Below are 20,240 nucleotides of genomic sequence, written 5' to 3'. Positions count from 1 at the left end.
TCGTATGGTCCCTATACCATTCATCCGATTGCGATGAAACCTTCATCAGTTGTTGTGGTAACACCCGCAATGGTTTTTGAATTAGTACAACCATCTTCTTCTTCTTCTTCTTCTATTCTATATTCTTCTATTCGTATGCGTTCCTATTCCATTCATCCGATTGCAATTAAATTTTCGTCAGTAATTGTGCCAACACCCGCAAAGGTTTCTGAATTAGTACAACTATTTTCTTCTTCTTCTTCTTCTTCTTCATCATTCTATCTTCTTTTATTCGTATGGTCCCTATACCATTCATCCGATTGCAATGAAACCTTCATCAGTTGTTGTGGTAACACCCGCAATGGTTTTTTAATTAGTACAACCATCTTCTTCTTCTTCTTCTTCTATTCTATATTCTTCTATTCGTATGCGTTCCTATTCCATTCATCCGATTGTAATAAAATTTTCGTTAGCAATTGTGCCTACACCCGCGAAGGTTTCTGAATTAGTACAACCATCTTCTTCTTCTTCTTCTTCATTCTATCTTCTTTTATTCGTATGGTCCCTATACCATTTATCCGATTGCGATGAAACCTTCGTCAGTTGTTGTGGTAACACCCGCAATGGTTTTTGAATTAGTACAACTATCTTCTTCTTCTTCTATTCTATATTCTTCTATTCGTATGCGTTTCTATTCCATTCATCCGATTGCAACAAATTTTTCGTCAGTAATTGTGCCAACACCCGCGAAGGTTTCTGAATTGGTACAACCATCTTCTTCTTCTATTCTATCTTCTATTCGTATGCGTTCCTATACCATTCATCCGATTGCAATGAAATTTTGATCAACTGTTGTGCTCACGCCGCAAAGGTCTCTGAATTGTTACAACTATTTTCTTTTTCTTCTATTCTATCTTCTTCTATTTGTATGCGTTCTTATACTATTCATCCGATTGCGATGAAATTTTGACCAGTTGTTGTGAGCACGCCCGCGAAGAGTTCTGAATTAGTACAACCATCTTCTTCTTCTTCTATTCGTATGCGTTCCTATACCATTCATCCGATTGCAATGAAACCTTCATCAGTTGTTGTGGTAACACCCGCAATGGTTTTTTAATTAGTACAACCATCTTCTTCTTCTTCTTCTTCTATTCTATATTCTTCTATTCGTATGCGTTCCTATTCCATTCATCCGATTGCAATAAAATTTTCGTTAGTAATTGTGCCTACACCCGCGAAGGTTTCTGAATTAGTACAACCATCTTCTTCTTCTTCTTCTTCATTCTATCTTCTTTTATTCGTATGGTCCCTATACCATTTATCCGATTGCGATGAAACCTTCGTCAGTTGTTGTGGGAACACCCGCAATGGTTTTTGAATTAGTACAACTATCTTCTTCTTCTTCTATTCTATATTCTTCTATTCGTATGCGTTTCTATTCCATTCATCCGATTGCAACAAATTTTTCGTCAGTAATTGTGCCAACACCCGCGAAGGTTTCTGAATTGGTACAACCATCTTCTTCTTCTATTCTATCTTCTTCTATTTGTATGCGTTCTTATACCATTCATCCGATTGCGATGAAATTTTGACCAGTTGTTGTGAGCACGCCCGCGAAGAGTTCTGAATTAGTACAACCATCTTCTTCTTCTTCTATTCGTATGCGTTCCTATACCATTCATCCGATTGCAATGAAACTTTGGTGAGTTGTTGTGCCCTTGCCCGCAAAGGTTTCTGAATTACTACAATCATCTTTTTCTTCTTCTATTTGTATGCGTTCTTATGCCATTCATCCGATTGTGATGAAATTTTGACCAGTTGTTGTGCGCAAGCCCGCGAAGGTTTTTGAATTAGTACAACCATCTTCTTCTTCTTCTATTCGTATGCGTTCCTATACCATTAATCCGATTGCAATGAAACTTTGGTGAGTTGTCATGCGCATGCCCACGAAGGTTTCTGAATTAGAAAATCATCTTCTTCTACTATTCGTATGCGTTCCTATACCATTCATCCGATTGCGATGAAACTTTTGTCAGTTGTGTGCGGTTTCTAAATTATTATTATATAACATACAAAGTTTGTTGTTTGTTTGTTCCATCTAATTTTGATTTTTTTTTACTACATATTTATATTATTAATAACGTTTTCATATTTTGGATTCGATTTTAATTTAGTGTTCTTATGTTTGACCTTTACTCCTATTATAATTATTTTCATATTGCCATATTGTATTACACAGATATTTTAATATTAAAGAAATAATTACCTCTTATTATTTTTCAAATATCTAAGATAAATATAACCACGAAGCGACCCCGTGCGAAGCCGGGTACTTCAGCTAGTAATATATAATATATGTAGTAGTTAGTAATGAAAAATAACATTTAATTCATTTTTGAAAAACATATAGGTGTATGCTATCTACCGAAAATACCGGTATTTTGGAGTTTTGAAACCGGTATTTCGGTATCGATAAATAATTGAATACCGGTATTGCAATTCCTAACTACAAGTACACACTACCAATTCCGCTTATGCGAACAAATAACATCAAATTTAGAAATGAACAAAATATGGAACAGCCAAATTCTAAAATATAATTTTAACTGCTAATGGCTTTAAGCCACTTCGAATTTATTGATTGTTAAGTATAGCTATTATAAAGATTCCAGTCGCTTTCAATTTCAAGTTATTTCAGCATGCACGCTGACCGTGCTATTTCTATTTTCAACGACCCGTTTTACTAACTCTAGTCTACTTTATTAGCTAAATTAAACTACAAATAATCGCTTCGTTTTTGTAATGGCTGAAATTGAATTTAACCATCACGATCTCAATTTATGACAATTATATCACGACTACTTTATTTAGTGTTAAATGTTATAAGAAATCGTTGAATACTGTGAATTTTCTTTTCAACAAAACCACATGATATAAACTTTAAATATTGTATTGATTTTTTATCAAGGAAATTATGTACCTACTGTGCCATTTTCTATAATAATGTTGTTAATGCGATATACCTACCTATCACCATTTATTGAAATGACCTCAATATTAAAATAACAATAAAACACCTAGTTCATTAATACGTCATGCATACTTATGAAAAAATAAATGTATTAAAAAAAACACGAAATATTCAATGAGGAAAAAAATAGTATATTGGAAGTAAGAAAAAAAACACTGCACTACTATAAAAAGCTTTCGAAACAATACACCCAAGTCACGATCAAGCTCAATAAAGTGATGCTGATTATATTATTAAAAAAATAAAATAATTAATAGTAGATACACACTCGGAACAACACAATTTAATGAATATCAGGACTGCTTTCAGGTGATATTTTAAAAATATATATGACAAAGTATTTATTTTTGTACGAATCTGGAGACAATGCAAACGAAAGACGTGTCGTACCTACTAAATATTGTTATATGTGATTTAATAATTAAGCACAAAAACTATGATCCATTTTTGGGTTTAATGGATACTGGCTGTCCACCAAAAATATTGACAGTAAGAAATGTTACCGATTTCAAAGAAATTAATATCACCACCATTATATCGAATGACGTGTAGAATATTATATTGTAATAATTATATTCTAATTATCCTACATACAGTTCGATCCCAATTATAGGTAAAGCTAATACAATATAACGCTACAAAATACAGTCATTAATATTATTAACAATCTATGAAAAGGTGAAAATATTTTTTTATAATGACTTCATGAAAGCCTGTCGATCGACTAATCACACGGATTATGAGAAGACGCATATGCTGCATTTTTTTGCATTGCGCGCATCACAAGTACGGTATACTCACTCACGTGTTTTTTTCTTGAATTTCATAAAACCGAGTAACAACCTATTGGCAAACGATTCTTCGCTTACGTTATTGAAGCAAAAATAAATTAAATATAAAAATAACAATTCTCAAATAATTCTCCGTGGCGACAAAATAATATTGTCTGTGCGAATCGTATCGAATCTCTAAATAATATCTCACGAACATTCAGGAAATATTTCTGACATTATTTTTACCTGCACGACTACTTGTATGATATATATTTTATTAATACATGCTAAATATACTTAATTAAAATGGAAATGTATATTCTATACAAGGCCATAACAAAAACTAACCATACGTGCGAGTGAGAACGTATTCGGCACGCGTATAATCTCCGCATTATGCGTTAAGCGTCAATTACATTAAGCTACTATACGAGCTGTTTGTTGGCGAATTTAATAGCGGGCGATTCAGCTACTGCAATTGTGATGATGACACACAAAACTTTCCATTCGCTGAGAAGCCACTAGCCAGCGACTATTTTGACAGAACGTAGTTCGTTTTTTTACCGGAAGGTTGCTACTGCGCTCTACTACGCAGACGCAGTAGGCCCACACGCCGGCGTGTAGCGTGTAAAGTTGACCAGCTTTCAATTTGCTTGTTAGCTTGTTCGATGATTACACTGGGCGACTTTACAGGCAGATTGTAAATTCGCCAACAAACAGCTCTTCAGGTAGCTCAATGTAATTGACGCTTTAGAGTAAGACATAAGACATATGAATAAACGACTTAGTAAAGCTAGACACGAAGACGGTAACTATTGGTTTAACTGATTTGCTTAGGGCAAAACTGTGAATACGTGTTATTATTAGTATTGGACAATATTTTAGTTCATTTAGTAGAAAAGATGGTTAACTATATTTGATGGTAAAAAGATTCATAGTGTTTGAGGTTTGCATTTTTTCCGTAATATGATGACGAATTACGAAGTGAATAGATTTGATTATTGAAGTAATTTAACGTCTTACGGATGCCAGAATCTATCATTTCAATAAAAAATTTGATTTGACTCAACTAGAATGGATGATATTACCATTATAATATTATCAACCAGTTGAAATATCATTTGTATTTTACCTTAACTACCGATAAAAAAGTTCACAAAAATAATGAGTGAATAAATTGTTGGTACACGTCATGTTTTGTGACAATATGACAGTTTAAAACAATCGATATAATTGCTATCTATGATAATGCAGATAAATTTCATTATCAAATCCAAAGTGATCGACAGACGACAAAACACTCGTATTACGAATTGTTCGGTCAGTATTGCGGAAATCAGTAAGCAAACACCTAGCCAGAGAGTTTCAGCTGTCGCATTCTCCGACCAGTTTTACCAAGAACACAGAAGTTGTGGAGAAATTCTGTCAACCACGCGCGAGTAATTTATATCAAATATCGACATTTTTAGAAGCGCTAACTTTCTACACGAGGGACGTGACAACCTCTTCAGTTATGGCCAAACCGTTTGACGCCATTTATATTTAAAATGCATCTCAAGAATACTTTGACGAATATCTTTTGAAATGCCTCAATTTATCGTTACTTTAAAAAAGCTCTGTCAAAAGTCTATATTATTTGTTTACATTCAGATTTTGAAAAATACAAATAATTTTTATATTTTGATACTTTCTAAGAAAGCTACATTTTTCTTCATCTGCGTCATGAAAAACCGCCATTGAAAAATTATACGCCATACATTAAAAATGTCAAAACAGTCCTCCGTTATTAAGCAATTTTCAATGCACTCACCGAGATAATGTATCAATAGTTATTACAGAACACTCTTCTATGTTGCTTGATTGTTAGGCACCGGTACCAAGTCATCTATACTCTATCTATATAAAGTCTTTCGCTATTGCTATCAAATTAATGTTATAATACAAAAAAAATCAGATGATTACCGTCAGATATAGTCCAAACTCTTATCGTTATGGTATTGGTAACTTTAGTTTACTTACACAGTATTAGCAATAAATTAATTAATATGTACCTACCTATAACCAAAACGGGTCGAAGTGACCACAAAAACACGTACTTATTAAATATTATAATTAAAAGATTTTTAAAGAAGTGGACTGACTAGAGTTGACAACATCGTACAATCAGCTGCACAGCTGAAAAAAATTAAGCTGCCGTCATTTATATTTATGGAGTTGACAATTAGGAAGTCACCGACTTAACTCAACTATCTATTAAAATAAATTACAGAACTTATAATAAGCTATGACATATTTTATTTGTTTGGCAACTTTTTTCTAAGTGTGTGCATGACTTAAGATTAATTAACATAATACAATATGAGAGAAGACTCTCACTAATTGTAATTTTATTAGATACTAAAGTGATATATAATATAGTACAATATATTCGTATAAGTTATAGGATATGAAATTAATCATATATTTAATTTCACGTGAAAATATGCAATGATTTTAACCAATCGTTTCAACGTATAGTAAAGACGGTGCGCAAGAAGTTAATATTTTAAAGCAAACATACATTGAGTATTATGGTAAGAACTTCTCTGTTTAATACAGCAAACCACTACGACTGAGTGTGGTGCTCATGTCTAAGTCGTCATAAGGCCATGTTTGTTTAAATTTCTCCGAAACAGAAGATATAACTTTGATTCAGTTAATTAATTAATATAATATTAAATTCTAAGTAAGTTAACATAATAAAATATAAATAGATGTAACACTTAGAACAAAATGCTTTTCTAAACCTATAAACGATTAATAATAACAATATTTATTGCTGTGTTCATTTATATATGTTCTATTCAAATGTAACATTCGCAACTATTTCATATATTTCTGTCAGTAACGGTAAACATAAAAACGAGTAATTTTAAATCAACATTACTAACATTGATTCATTGATGGTGTCAGCAATTCTCATATTATAGTTTTGACGTGCTGCAGTTACTAAAAAGTGAATACACCGAATTTTTTAAAAGATTTAAAACTGTAACATTACTTAATCAACAATACGGTTAATTTTGTTACGACGTAATATCGACCTAAGCTAACCTAACAAATAATTCAGTATATTGGCTATTATCAAAATTTCCGCTGGCTTCCACAAACAGACAAGAACCAAATAAAAAATACACATTCTGTCCAAAAAATACATATTAATTTGACCGAATGGGATTCGAACTAACATCTTTCACTGTTGGCGTGAGTTTTCTTATCTCGTGATCTATCGATCCGCATATTATGACTCACGCGAATTAATAATAAGAAGAAGGATATCGGAGGTGTTACTAATTTCAAATTAAAACTTTTATAAAATGTCGTAATCGTATGTACAACGTAACGAAATCGACAGTTGCTATAGAATTAAATTATGAATTAGTGAAATATGTCAAAATTAGATAGAATTTATTTTTTTGTCCAAAAACCAATTACACTTTTGTCAATCAAACGTCAATCAATCCAGTAACTATTGAAAAAGGAGCTAAAAATACACTAAATCCGTGAACGGAATTCGATTATTTTGTATTTAGTCTTAAAAAGAACACCATAAACTAAACATAAAATATCTCATCAAATTTAACAACATTAAGACATCAAGCTGTGTGATAATTTCAAGTATTGTCGTTTAGTAAAATTACAAAACTTGATAATAGATTTTTTTGATATAATATGTTATATATTTTATAAATTAATAGAAAATATATTAAAATTAGAGAAACCTGTTAGGTACTTATTGTCACACTGATTATTTATAAAAAAAACACCTTAACTAGGTTCCTAATAGTTTTTTTTTTATTATATTGGTACATACTAACGAGTAATAATATGATTGATTAAAAACGATGATGTTTTGTGTACATGAACACTTTCTTTTTGGGTAGGTATAACCTAGTGTAAATAATCAAAAGTATGTAGGTACTTAAGAAAATTTATAATAAATTGCCATCGAGTACGTACCGTTTATCGATTGTATTAATTGAATATAAAACGACCAGCAAAAAATGAAGATACCAAAATATTTTTTTATTTAAACTTTATATAAGTAAGTACTAAAATCTAATATTATGATAATGTAATAAATAATAATAAATAATTGATAGATTTGATAACGACCTAAAATGGTGGTAATTGACAGAACATAAATATTTATTATCTAATAAATTGAAAACACATAGGTATACCTACTACAGTTAGAAAAATCATATAAATGGCGAGTCGACTTTACTCACATATTAAATGTGGGAATAAAGCCATAAAAAATAAGCGGAGGAATCCAGTAAAATTAGAACCTATTTTTTTCTTATCAACATTTTACGAGGTTGTCAACTTTTTCTCTTTGTCTACAGGGCGTAAGACGATGACAGATGATATCGTGTCGTATTATAATTGGAATTGAATTACAATAACTTTATGTTCTGATTTAAATAAAAATATAGTTATACCTATAAAACAAGACAACGATAATTCCAGGAAGCTTTCAAATTTGTCATATCGCTTTGAATAAGCAGTAACGTCATTTTAGCAGTCTGAAAATAGAATACACTGGAATCCGGTTACAGCGTTCAGCTAGCAAGAATTCTTGTCTATTTCATTATTGATGAAATAATAAATAAATAAATATAATGCCAGTCATAATGGACGATAAACGTCTTGTGTTTTTCCGCGACGAATCAAACAGCCACTATAAATACAATTGAAAAATATACTTTAATAAACCGATGAATTTCTGCTGTCAAATATGTTTATATATAATGATTTACGTTAAGAAGAAATTCGTATAACTGTTCAGCATTTTTTTCAGGTTTATAAACATACGTTATCTAATAATGTCGCAATGTGTATGTATTCATATGTCAGAAAAGTGTATAATTTATATTATTATCATTTCGACTCGGCGAAAATTTAAGATCAATAACTCACAGTTAAATGTGATAATTGATAAGTAATATTGCTAAAACACGTGTAGGTAATTTATATTCTATATGTACCTAATTATATAACTATAATAATAAATGATTAATAATGGTCATTTGCCAATCGTTTCCAATAAATTTTAAATGCAAACAAAGCTCTATCAAATTGTGCGTAGGAAAAGATTTTAATACTAACTGAGTAGAGTGTTCCATTTTCATATGTTTACTTCATACCATTTTCCAATATGGTAAAAACTATTATTTATTAATCTCATTGTTAATTTGATAAGTACATCAATGCAAAACTGCGGTGGGCGTATTGGCCTTCAAGATGTACCTACATACAACGTTGTGCTTTGTAAATTACATCTTGTTTTTTTACAAAGCCTTTTGCTACTTATTGCTTGCTTATGCCGCGAAGACAGATGCACGTTTTTGGGTATATATTGATAAACGATCCATTGTTTTTTTGTACAGCAGATTGCATCAAAGGCCATGATATTATAACATTATAATATTAATATACTTACATATATTTTGTTTTTTTATTATTAGGTTTTCGGAGCTTTCGTTACTGAACATACATTACTTGAAACACCCTGTCTTCACCAATATATTATAATTTTAAATTTATAAGTAAATGAAAATGGAAAATAATTAAACTTAATTCAACGTGTTAAATAATTAACCGGTACTATAAACGTAGTAGTATTGCCAACTAAGTACCTAAGTATATATATCAGTGCCTTTAGAACCTATTAGAACTATACTATGATATATTTATTTCGTTTATAGATAATATATAGGTAGGTATCTAATTATTAATTAAAAGCATAAAAAAACATCATAAACAATAATATACATAATAAATTATGTACGTAGCACTGATTCTATGAATTATTAACCAAATGAAAGTAAATGCAAATTAATTGTACATACATTAATGTAAGACAAGTCGTTATAATTCATATTTTGCATAATGCAACAGAATTTTTATAACAAGGATCATGATAAACTTAAGAGCCTTTTGTGACGATATAATATGTATATCGTATTGCATTTAAAGTATAACTTAAAACGATAACTATATAATATGAAGACATTTATAAAATATCAACTGTAGACCATATTATATTATTACCTTTGCGTTGTCACGTTTTTTTATAAATCTATACAAGTATTTCAGAAAATTCCCCGGTTAACTGCATCGTAATGCATATTATGTAAATAAAATAAAAGTTTATTTATAAATAACCAAGATTATAATAATATGTTTACCATGCAAATTTGGAGTGTCATTTCTCGTCCGTACCTACATTTGTACGAAATATACTTATTTATTCAAAACATCTCACTCGATATCGACGAAACACGTTAAACAAGAAACCCCATTAATAAACTGACATACAGCAGCATCTGTCACTTTTTTTTAAGATGAACACTTTTGAAGAACAGCATTTGATTAACTTCCAATCAGTTCACAGCGAACGAATATGTCAATAACACGCGAAAAATAACCTACAAAACTTTTGTGAGATCGTTCATAATATGACAGAACAAAGGGTGCGGAGTTTGTTATCGCGCGATAGACTTTCTATTGAAACGTTTGAGAGGAGTGAGCGCACGACCTCCGCTGAACGTGGTCAAACCGACACTACCAAAACCAAAGTTGAATGCAACTTGCTAGAGCGAGCGAGCGAAATCTGTGGAAGGCTGTATAGACAGCAACACAGCTGATTGAAGAAATCACCAGGCACGAATCGACACGTTGGTTTTGATATTATTTTTTAAATTATAATAAAATAAGCAGGGACATTTAAAAATTTAAAAAAAAACTTCTATAAAACTACGACTGACACAGAAAAATAATACATACATCACAAAGCCCGACGGTTTATATAACTTGGTATATAAAATGGTGTCAGATTTTTGTGGCAGTGCAGGCGACTCATTTAGTTCAACTACCTTTTATTAAATCCCATTAAATTAGACAAGTGATTGTAACATATATTGCCATTTTTTTACAGTTGAATAAAAAAATATATAGAAGAATGCACTTTAAAACAATAAAGCCTTTAGAAAATCTGGTTAAATAGAATAGATTGCGGTGTCTTTTGAAATCAGGTAGGTATGCTCTTCAAACACATGTTGTATAATATATTCCAATTTTAAAATATATATTATTTCTACTAAAAATAATCAATGTCGTATTATATAAATGAAGATAGTGATGCTGTTATTAGTTCCTAGTAAAATTATAAATGGACAATGATTTAATAAAATAATGAGAAATTGTTTGCAACGCATGGAAATGATACTACCAAATAAAAAGTCCCACACCTTCTACTCTCATAAGGACCAATACCGAGCAGATAGTATGTTATTGAATTTATGTATAGGGTTTGTGGATACTTAAACAATCATATAAATATTTTCAAACAAATAAAAATAAAGAATGCGCCGCATTCACAGCATTTATGGACCGCACGCCACTGTTAGATAGATATATTCACGATGTCACAATGTAAAATATTCAGGTAACCACACAATAATCAGTAGGGAAGACAATGTTCTGTGGTAAATAGTAGGTAAGTTATAAGTATGTTCATAAATATACAGTTATAAAAAAGGTACAAAAGTGTGAAGAACCTACTTATATAATAAAATATATATTTTAGTGAACCAGTTTTCGATTTATAATATAACAATGTTTTATTATTGTGATAAATGACCTTAACATTTTTACGAAATATTGGTAGACCGAACTAATTAAGATTGCCGTGACCTATTACAACCACAGACAATTTGAGGTAAATACATATTATACACCTTGACATATTTTTTTAACTTACCTATGATTTAAGTAGGTATATATTTATTAAGGATTGCAAGGATCAATTTACATAGGTTAACACAATACAAAGTTGAATAAATCGACTTCCAAGGTAAAATAGACAATTGTAAATTTTAGATAAGTAAGTAGGTAACTACCTTACTATTTTCAACATTCTAAAAAAGGGTATTGTTTTCAAGTGTTCCATTATTATAATTACTATACCTCACAAATGTATTTCGCTCTATTTATTAAATACCTCTATGGTATTATATACCCACCCCGTCGACGTACCTGCGCAGAGAAAAAATATTAAAAGTTATTTATCCGTAGAAGTTCTAGGGGATGCATATTTATATTATTATCCCATGAAATAGTATTGACATTCGATTTTTTAAATTTTAAAATGGTGTCTTTTAGACAATAACATTCAAATTATATACGTTGCTATAAACATGATAACACTTTAAATACAGGAACTCGTGGTATACAATCCGATATCAGTAAGAATATAAGTATTTTCATATTATAAAACAGTTGAATTTGAATATTTTATTCACATAAGTATAATAACAATGTATATAGTGATATGACAATTATTTTATGTATACTTATGTTATTTATATATACTTCAACGAGACATATTATTTCCTTGATTCACTCCTGATCAAATGTTACTCATTCTTCGGTAGCGAATGGTCAGACATGAGGTGTGATACAAGATACTTCTAACTTAATAACAATATAGTATGTGATAAGTACAGAAAAAAACAATTTCCATTACGTAGGTATTACCGCGAATCCAAGCTTTATGAATCAGACAAAAAGTCTTGTGGAAGTAAAATAATTGTCTTCCTGGAAATTTTATTGGCCATTATAAAATTCATAATATTATTTATTGACCATTCTAAATTTTCCTCAATATTTACAACAATGTTTTAATCAATTTAACATGGCACATGAAACCGCAATTATATAATATATATCACCTTATATAATCATGTAGCATTTTTGAATAGCCATCTATATCTCAAAATACTCTAAATGCTCACTTTCAGTTATTGTGAAAATAGTGTTTTTTTTTATATCTTCTAGATATTTTTTAATGGTTTTGATAGAATCTAACAGTTTTCTGCCAACTAACTTATGTACACATGCTATCTAGTATATTTCTAATGACAGTTGCCAACACTGGTGTTGACACTAAATATACGGAAATTTCTGTAAGTATACATACTTGATAAAGCTCATCGTATAAGCGAAACATGTAACATATATTTTTAAATATAATAGTACATACCAAATATAAATTTACAATTTTTTTACATCTCGAATTATCACGAATTAAACGCAGAATGTTTGTGAAATATTAGTAACATGGCCCCCACATCCTATAGCGGGCCCTCCGACAGACTAGAATCTTTAGCGGGCCCCCCTACCTATCGCAAAGGTTAATTAAAGACAGTGTAACGATCTACATATTTTGCACATACCAAATGGTGTTATGAAATTGAGATAAAATTAAGGGTATTCAGTGTATTTTTTGGCGTTTTTTTTTTTGTATTTTTGAATTCACTCACTTGAATTATGGAGTTACAAATAATAATCAAAAATTGCATTATTCTTAATCACTTATTTTTAAATGTTAATCCGCTTGAAGTGAAATAGCGCCGCAGGCGACATTTTTTTACTTTTACTGCAATTTTGTGATGTATCTTTACCTCATTTGGCTGGTCTTAGCCAGATTAGTAAATTCAACTTTAAAGTTTAACATCAGTATAATTATTATAATAGGTAGGTACATCCAAAAAATACCGATAAAGAAATAATATATATCTAATAGAATTTGACCGTCTGTTGATATTAGTTTCATATATTTTCGATAGAGGCGATACATTACATGGGATTGTATTGATTGACAACAGTTATAAAAAAAATGCCTTTGGCTTGTTATATTGTGTAAAAAATTGGGCATTACATCACGATTTATGATAAATGTTTCCTAACAATAAAATTACTGCGGCAATAATTCACCCAGATGTAATTGAAACAGTTGTGCAAATAATAATAATTCATCTCAAACAAACATGTGAGTACTGTCAGGAACAAAAAGATAGTAGGAGTTTTGTTTCATAATCATGAAGGTTATTGTATTACTCTAAATATTGTAATATTAATTCCATGTGACTGTACTCTGTAGGTTGAATCAGATATTACGAAAAGCACTTTGTATAAAAGCTAAGCCTTCAATGTCTAATTATTCATTGACAAAAATATGAGTTGAGTAATGAAGGATAAGAAAATGATTACCATGATTCATGACGTCCATTCATACAAATTATCAGAAACAAAAATGCGTATTTTTCAGAATCTGAAATTTATAAGTGTAAAAATCTATTACCTACCTATGGTTTATAAACACTGCGCGAAGGCCTATCGCGCAACCAAAATTTTTCTAGGATAACTCGAATCCGGTCACAAAATACAAACAAATTGGTAATAGATAATAATAATGCGTATCTACTACATTGGTACGTCAATATGATGAAGGAAAATAATTACACGCGACTGTAATTTTTTAGCATAAAAAAATTATGTTTTTAATTTCTTTCGTAGACCGCCGAGCCTCAAAATCAGTCAGCACCCGGGGCATCCGCATAACTCGAATCGCCACTGCGAATTATCTATGATTCGGTATACCTAGTTGTTTAAACATTATGTCTGCAAAAATAATGAATTATTTAACGCGTTGGAGCGGACCCTTTTTTGAGTTGCTCCGCTCCAACTCCGCTCGGGGACTTAATACCTGCTCCAGCTCCATTTCGGGTAAAACCAGGTTTTAATATGAATTATAATATGTAAGTGTATATTTTTTTTTAATAAGTAGTTTTGAAATATTAAGGTTTATTATTCGTGTTCTATGAAACAAAATTACGTCAGCAAATCGTCTTTATTATCTGCCTCTTCTAACAAAAAAGTGAGGTTATTTATCACTCGACAGTGTTACTGTATTTCAGATAATTTCAGTGTTGCAAAGAGTCAAATATAATATTTTCATTGGATTTTGGGATGAAGGAAGGATTTAGGAAAATGTAATAATAAAGCATCGGAGCACTACAAATTTGGTGCACCGGGTAAAACCCCATTGCTCCACTGCTCCGTCTCCTGCTCCGAGCTCCGCTACAACGCTCTGGTTTAACGTAAGAATGCTAAATTCAGTATTAAAATACTTAATATATTTAACAATATACAGTTATCTAATAAAAAAATATTCAAATTCAATCATGAATAAAAATAGTGTAGTTTTTAATCAAATTTGTTGGCGATAATAATAGTTTTACGATGATACGCAAATAATATAGGTAGGTATACTGTATACCTACATACTATATTAAATTATAAACCAAATTATTGTATGAATAATGTTTGAATGGTGTGATTTCAAAAACAGTGCAACAATTATTGTAATCTGAAAAGTATGTAGGTTGTTCTTTAATATTTTGATAATAAACTTTAAGTTTGTGTAACGAAATATCGGAAGTACGAGTATATAAAATATTCAAAAACTACCGAATCTTATAAACACATTTATTCACGTTCGCTACTTTGCAACTAAAAATGTAATCATATGATTACCATTGTATGGAGTCGATTATAATATTATTATGTCTGATATTTAATTGATAGAAAGTGTAGGTTTGGGTTTTCGTGTTTGATAATGACTTTTATAATTCATTTTTGGCACGTTTAACAATAAACGTTATCTACATAGAATGGGGAACTTGGTAATTTTATTTTTGATTACACATGGCCTTATAAATAATACACAGGAATGCAGTAACATTTTTTGTGTTAAGTATACGTTTTTCGGCCTCTATCTTTCGAAACAATACTATTATTAGTTTTCATTTCACCTCCAAAAACAATTTCAGTTATTAATCTTATTTAAATTAAACACAACACACGCTTCCTCGTAATATAAATATCGCACTCAGCGTTGTAATTTATTGCAGACTACGCAATTCATAAATTCGTCATATTTATCCAACAAAATTAAAATTATATACTTAAATTATATATTTTTTTAAATAAATTAAATAATATTTTAAACATATTTTATATAAGTACCTAAATCCTTTTATCGGCCCGGATTTCAACGTTCGAATTTTTACAATTTTTTGATTCCGAAATTCTAAAATTATAACTGATCGAAATTGATAATATCGACATTAAAAAAAACAACACATAGGTACCTATAAAAGTTTCTTTGAAATGTATTGCAAAATTATGTTCATCAAATTTTAATATATTACAAAATTCGTTGCAGAGTATATTCTCAAGAGAATGGAACAATGTCCTAACCTAACCAGATATAAATAATACAATGTATTATTATATAATTAATCAGTCATATAAATAAATTATATGTAGGAATTAACACATAATATTAAACATATTCGAATGATAGGAGCATAATATTGAAACAAACCGTTGATGAGAAATCAAGATGGAAGAGTTACGAAAGTAAAAGTGAAAAAATGGTTACTAAAACTAATACATAGGTATATTAATTGATTATTGTACTAAATGAAGGTCATAAGTGTATAAACATTTAGCAAATATAGCTGTGATTACATTTTAAATAAACTTTTTACAACGATCAATCATTAAGTATTTAAATAAACAATCACGAACAATAGCGAATGTACGTAAGTAAATAATTAAAGCAAAGCATCAATAGCAGACCGTCAGTTTGATTTTATTTATAAATAGTTGCTAACACATGGATGGTAACATTGCTATAGTTAACAATTTAACCATAATATAATTAATATCGTTGTAAAATCGCTATAAAATCTGATTATACAAAGATTTTTTCTGTAGCCAAAACTCCTTGAATAGGAAGTAAATGTTCATTTAAGAAATACATGAATAATTGAACTACATTTATTATAAAATAATAAAAATTTTATTTTCCCTTGATATTTGCAACGCGTTAGTTGAATACATCAAACGAGCAAGAATTAATCCGACTTAACTATAAATTAAACCACAATAATCTTGATTGTAAAAATTTATACAACTTTCTCAGGAAGATCGTTTAAAATAGAAAGTACAAAATGCAAAACATCCGTATATTAAAGACGTCGAGTGCACGAGTCATTTTCATCGGAGGGCGTCGGTTATAGATTATCGCATAGAACAAGCTGCCAGTGCATTAGTAAGTGAAAGAGTAAACTATGTAAAACTAAGGCTATTTCGAGTTGACCGCGGTGACCTGCACATCGCGTTTTACTGGTCCTAGGTCAAACGTGGTCAAACCACACCGCAATTTGTTCAGACAATGAGCGAGGTTTGCCAACCTGCGGCGAACGTGACGCGCTTGGCACCCAAATTCGGTGCGGCTTTTCTGAACTCTTAAATACCTACCTACCTAATGTAATAAAATTAATAAATAAAAATGTTCAGAGAATAAACCAGATTCAGAAATAATTTGCTGAGAATACGGATTTACAAGATTTAGCAACCACGATTTTAATCTCGAATACTACAAACAAATAATAAAAAATGTTAGTAAGTATAAATGAAGCGAGTATCTAAAGGTAAGTTAAAAGCATCTTTGTTCCTCAACTAAGCATATTATGACCCTCAACAGGATAGAGGTTATATTAACAGACTTTTACGGTGAATGGTTGTAAGCCATTCATCTAACCGTTCCAACCCGAAGGCGGCGCTCGCAGAGGTTGTTTGATACAACCTCACCAATGTTGCCAACTTTGGCCAACAAAAATATATTAATCTAGGATTTGACATGGAAAAATCCTAGATTTCATTTTAAGACTTTTCCGATAAATATTGTTTATTCAGAGCAAAAATCATATTTTTTTATACCATTCGAATGGTAAAGGCATGGCCCCACAAGGCGGGGCTGACAGGGCTCTAGCCTGGGGGCCCGGCAAGGCGAGTCGACCAGACAAGTGAGATAAACACACATCACAAATTTGCATTAATAGTAAAAAAGTCGCCTGCGGCGCTTTTTTCCTTCCAATAATATTATAATTTCAAATTATGTGGTTGTACGGTCCAACTCCATAATTCAAATGGATATATTAAAAAATACTAAAAAACGCTAAATATACCTAGGTAGGTACACATTAATTTTACCTCGTACCTACCAAACGCTACTAAACGCTACTGTAGAGCGTCACAGAGCCTTTATCCATAGCGATTTGTCGGGGGGGCCGCCAAAGATACTAGCCTGGGGGCTATCATTATGTATGAATTTAAAAAGTACTTGTACGCTGTACGGTATGTACCTACCTACAATAGCTTTTTAAATTATTAATCTTTGAATGTATAAAAAAAATACATTTGTGTCCGTGGCAATTTTCAAATTTTGTATATTGCCTAACTCTGGATAAAAGACTAATCATTTTTTTCCAGGCGCAATGTCAGAATAGTAAATCCCCTCAATATGATTTAATGATCACAGTATATTGGCTGCTTCCAGTGATAATGACTGAAAACGACCGACGCTAAAAACACAACGACAATACCGAAATGATTCAGTTTCAGTTCAGGAACATTGTAATAAAATTGTCATATTATTTATTATTCTTCTAAAAGCGAACGAGTTTTTCGAGATCAACGTATGACTACCTATATAAATATGAAATTTTATAATGGATAGTGTATTATTATTAATTCTTTCTACTACGCCGTATACAACACTGTTATCGATGTAAACAAATAATTAATTTTATTGTTTACGTTACATATTAACTTATCTCATTATTAGCGTTTCTTAAATAGATAGATTCGTAAAAATATCTTGTGCCAGATTTTTCCCCCAATTATAAATAACAATATTAATTATAATATGAATATGCTATTATATCGCATTTCTGTTAAGTATACACCGCTCAGGTCATCAGAGAAGTGGACATGAATTTCCAACGCTCCCCAGCGAAATATCTTTAATCCATCTGCATCTGGCGACGTCACGACAAGCATACATTTTTTTTACGATCCTGGTCAAATTTATCATTACATAAGGCATGCGATAAATCGGAAAACGTGACACGAATGAATGATCAAGCACACACGAAGAACCTTACATTAATTTAGTGAAGCAGAAGGAAAATGGAGTCCAGGTGTAGGTATAATAAATTTATAACAACATGAGCTGACCAATCAGGCATGCCATATCAATGGATCACAAAATTCATAGACTAGCGGGTCTATTCTATACACAAGGCGACTGTCGACTGCCAAAGTGATAGTATTTATTGCATATTTGTATTGGGGTATTATAATTGTTACAATAAGTTAGCCATCTAAACTGTCAAAACTGTCTATCTCGCTCTAAACTGTATCACAGCCAAGAGAGGTGTTGTTAAAATATAGCACTTATTGCAACATTTACAACCAACTTATTGTAATTGTTACAATAAGTGCTAATATTTTGATAGAAACCTACCCTAAGTTTGATAATATTTATCACTTTAGCGGTGGATAAGTATAGAATAGACTCATATATTCTAGAATGACTACATAAATGTGTACTGATAAATAAATTTGGACGTGACAAACCAAATCAAATTCGAATCAAACACTATTTAATTTACATGGTAAACTTTACAAATCATTTATTTAAGACGTTCACAACATGACATTTAAAAACAAAGAAATAGTATTAAAACAGTAGGTACCTATACTATAAACAAAGAAATATATTATGCAATAGTTATTAAACAGTAGAAAGAGTAAATGTAAAAATTATAAATTAGCAAGTGGTAACTCAAATGCGCCCAGACATTGGGAAAGAAGGAAGAGGTCGGTAAACTTGTAAAGTTTTTTAAAAACTGAATTGGGGAGAGGGTCTGAAAAATGGATCGTCAATTAGAGAAGAACAGGCGATATGTCAGCATGTCGCAATCAAAGCCTTAGTAAAATTATATAAAAAAAATAAAGAAGAAAACACTAAATAAAATGTTGGAGAAATCCTACAATGTGAATCCATATTGCGCTTTCCCTTATCTAAAAATAGCCCGAGGAAATAATATTAACACATCGGCCGTCTTCTTAGTAGAATACAATTATTATTGAGCGAAAGTTTCACGCATTATTGAAGTAATGTCTCGTACACGGAAAAGCAATGACTTTGGTACAAACTGAGTATTACGAATAAACCAATTACAGTTTTAATGAATAAGCGGTTTTTTTTATAAATAATAGATACGTACAAATCCATAGACCAGATATTAAATTTTATTTATAAAAGAAGCCCTTCATGTCGTGGTACACGATTATTAAATAACATCGAAAGAATCGAACATTCAAGTGTTTTTGAATATCACAATTTTGATAAATGTTAATTGAAATACGTCATATTAACTATAATAACAAATTCAAATATTTTATTTTTATCAAATAAAATAATGTGTTTTCTCCTCAGTTTCTTCAGACTATATGCATGACAAATTATGTGGGTATATATAATATTAATATAACTAATGCGCTGTATACAATATTATATACATCCATAGAATGCAACATGTGGGTAGCTAACACGGAATCCCATGTATAAGTGTAAAACTATAATTCATCGATTAGAATTGTAATTCAACCCTCTGTCGATTGTACACTAGCGATAGCCCATGACTTGC

The 20,240-nt window shown here is 30.7% G+C and overlaps 1 protein-coding gene across 3 annotated transcripts in view; it reads right to left on the bottom strand.

Moving 5' to 3' along the window:
- for (cGMP-dependent protein kinase for) overlaps positions 1-20,240 on the bottom strand; it is a 386,069-nt gene that overhangs the window by 149,197 nt on the left and 216,632 nt on the right. The window contains exon 1 of one of the 3 annotated variants that reach the window (XM_085953297.1): positions 10,147-10,231. The exons of the other annotated variants lie outside the window; for them this stretch is intronic. The gene's annotated coding sequence lies outside the window, so the exon portion shown is untranslated. Of the gene's footprint in view, positions 1-10,146; positions 10,232-20,240 lie in introns of those variants that run through there. 3 annotated transcript variants of the gene reach the window in all.

This window comes from Rhyacophila brunnea, unplaced genomic scaffold (assembly GCF_057557595.1).
Source record: "Rhyacophila brunnea isolate RB1 unplaced genomic scaffold, BYU_Rbru_1.0 scaffold_3, whole genome shotgun sequence".
In the NCBI taxonomy this organism is placed as follows: Eukaryota; Metazoa; Arthropoda; class Insecta; order Trichoptera; family Rhyacophilidae; genus Rhyacophila; species Rhyacophila brunnea.
The sequence above is the reverse complement of the archived record's forward strand: the minus strand, read 5'-3'. Positions and strand labels throughout refer to the sequence as shown.